This window comes from Canis lupus, chromosome 19 (assembly GCF_048164855.1).
Source record: "Canis lupus baileyi chromosome 19, mCanLup2.hap1, whole genome shotgun sequence".
Taxonomy (NCBI): domain Eukaryota; kingdom Metazoa; phylum Chordata; class Mammalia; order Carnivora; family Canidae; genus Canis; species Canis lupus.
This window is the reverse complement of record NC_132856.1, coordinates 51,257,925-51,260,989: the sequence shown is the minus strand read 5'-3', so window position 1 is coordinate 51,260,989 and position 3,065 is coordinate 51,257,925. Positions and strand designations below refer to the sequence as shown.

Sequence of the window (3,065 nt, the reverse complement as noted above, 5' to 3'; positions counted from 1 at the left end):
ATTTCGCTTATATTTGTGCTTATATCTCAGCTTGTTGATAGTAATGCTATTGGTTATAAATGTCTGGGGCAGTCACCTGTGCCCAGGTGAGCTTCCTACAGATATTCCCCTTTCCAAAGGTCACAACTGGACCAAATCTTGATTCTTTTTTGTTTTTTTTTTTAAAGATTTTATTTATTTATTAGAGAGAGAGAGCAGGTAAGCACAAGCAGGGGTGTGACAGAGGGAGAGGGAGAAGCAGACTCCCCGTTAAGCAGGGAGCCCAATGTGGGGCTCGATCTTAGGACCCTGGGATCATGACCCAAGCTGAAGGCAGCCACTTAACCGACTGAGCCACCCAGGTGCCCCTGAATCTTGTGACTCTTATTATAATTGCAAGATACCTTTCCTCAGCATTGATTTGGAAACTTTGAAAAAATAAAGGTTTACTACTTACAAGTTCTAGAAATTATACGATACACCTGGGGCCATACAGCAAGGCCACCAGTTGAAAGAGAGAATGAAAACCAGGGATTCTGCTTTTATCAAGTGAGGGAGGAGGCCTAGGGTTTCTCCGGCTCACTTGTTATTGATGAATTGAAAACAAAAGAGCAGGGATTTTAAGCTCAGGAGACAAAAGACAAGTGCCCCAAATAGTTACTGCAATCAACCAAGATCTCTAAGACAAAGGAGCCAGGGTGGAGGGGAGATGGCCTGGGTCTTTACCTAGTCGTGTGGCTGGCAACGTGTTTTAGTCAAAATATTGTCTTTGAAGTGGATGCCTCTTTGAAGAGAATGCCCTGGCAAACAAAACCTAAGTCAGGCACTTGCATCACAAAAACAGAAAACAAAAACCAATCCAGGCTTACCCTACAACCCACTCTGTGACTCACAGGTATCAGAGTCAATGGTGAGGACCTTACCTGCTGATGTAGCTGATATGCTAAAATTCAGGGTTAGAGCATATTGTAACCCAGAAAGTACACATCTCAGTAGGATATAGGGGCACCTGGCTGGCTCAGTTGATGGAGTAAGTGACTCTTGATGTCAGAGTTGTGGGTTTGAGCCCCATGCTGGATGCAGAGATGACTTAAAAATAAAATTTTAAAAATCTTTTAAAAAATAAAAATAAATAGGATTAGAGTAGCAAATCCTATGATATTTATATAGACAAGTCTGAAGTCCAGTCTCTAGTCATTGTCCTAAACTTGAAAGGTTCCACAACAAAATTAAGAGATCATGGGGGGCCTCAGGAATCTGTTCAAAGATTTCAATAATATTGTGGCATTTTTAAAAACTTTTTTAAAAAATGATTTTATTTATTTGACAGAGAGAGAGCGCATAACAGAGGGAGCGGGAGAGGGAGAAGCAGGCTCTCTGGCCCAATGTTGGGCTTAATCCTAGGACCCTGGGAACATGACCTGAGCCGAAGGCAGACGCTTACCGGACTCAGCCACCCAGGTGTCTCATATTGTGGCATATTTTAACATCTTGGGCCGCCTGGAGAATGTAGGTTTGAACCTGTCCTTAGTTGGTAGATTGCTCCAAAACTCATTGATCCAGTCTCTCAGCCCTGAGAATGGAACAAATCACTTCAAAGTTGTGTCTCATTTCCGGAGGCAGTGATGCAGGTGGTCCCCCAAAGTTAGACCTATATGGTGCAAGTACTTGCATCAGGTTAAGAGGTACTTCTATGGAACCCAAAGGGGGGGGAGGAACGGTTAATGATTAATTTGCTAACGTGGCCCACAGAACCCAGAGAAACACTGTACTAAAGTTTATTATAAGATATAACTCAGGAATAACCAGAAGGAAGAGATGCAAAGGACAAGGTATGGGGAAAGGGACAGGAAGCTTACTGGCCCTGCAGTCTCCTCAAATCTCCAGGTGTTCACCAACCCAAATGCTCTCCAAACCCTGCTCTCTTGAGTTTTTGTGAGGTTTTCATTACACGGGCACAATTGATTAAATCATTGGCCGTTGGCTGTTGATTCAACCTCTAGGACCTCCCTGGAGGTCAGGGGCTGAGAAAGAAAATTATAACCCTCTAGTCATGTGATTGGTTCCCCTGGCAACCAGGCCCCATTCTTAGGTAACCTAAGGGCTTTTCAAAAGTCATCTCATTAACATAACAAGAGACACCTTTATTGCTTCAGCACAGGAAATGCCAAGGGATTTTAAGATGCTCCAGGCCAGGGACCAAAGACCAAAAATATTATTTCTTTTTATAAATCAAAATATCCCAAGTGTGGGATCCCTGGGTGGTGCAGCGGTTTGGCGCCTGCCTTTGGCCCAGGGCGCGATCCTGGAGACCCAGGATCGAATCCCACATCAGGCTCCCGGTGCATGGAGCCTGCTTCTCCCTCTGCCTATGTCTCTGCCTCTCTCTCTCTGTGTGACTATCATAAATAAATAAAAATTTAAAAAAATCTTTAAAAAAAAAAAAAGCACACACTTGGGGCTTTTTAAAATTTTTTTTATTTTTTATTTACTTATGATAGTCACAGAGAGAGAGAGAGAGAGAGAGAGAGAGAGGCAGAGACACAGGCAGAGGGAGAAGCAGGCTCCATGCACCAGGAGCCCGGCGTGGGATTCGATTCCGGGTCTCCAGGATCGCGCCCTGGGCCAAAGGCAGGCGCCAAACCGCTGCACCACCCAGGGATCCCCCAAGTGTGTGTTCTTATAGCATGACTCATCAGGGCCTATCTTGACCTTTAACATCGGGCCAAGGTTGTGTTCCTCGGGTTTGGCCATTATAAAGTTTATTATTGGGGATCCCTAGGTGGCTCAGCAGTTTGGAGCCTGCCTTGGGCCCAGGCTATGGAGCCTGGAATCCCGGGATCTGGTCCTGCATCGAGCTCCCCATATGGAGTCTGCTTCTCCTTCTGCCTCTGTCTCTGCCTCTCTCTCTCTCTCTCATGAATAAATAAATAAAACCTTTAAAAAAATAAAGTTTACTCTTGTTTGCATTCCATACCGTATTCTTTGCAAGGTATCCATTATGCAGAGACCACACACTTCAGGAGTGGAAGTTATGCCTCATGCCTCATCTCTTTCAAGAGGAATATCTCCACACAATATTTGGT

General features: G+C 44.5%; 1 long non-coding RNA gene across 1 annotated transcript; it reads right to left on the bottom strand.

Annotated features, from left to right (window-relative positions):
* Positions 1–1,277: 1,277 nt before the first annotated feature.
* On the bottom strand, positions 1,278–2,216 carry LOC140610764 (uncharacterized). Its single transcript, XR_012012288.1, has 2 exons — positions 1,839–2,216; positions 1,278–1,630 (listed from the first exon to the last, which is right to left on the bottom strand). It is a non-coding gene; the product is annotated as an uncharacterized lncRNA (long non-coding RNA).
* Positions 2,217–3,065: the final 849 nt, after the last annotated feature.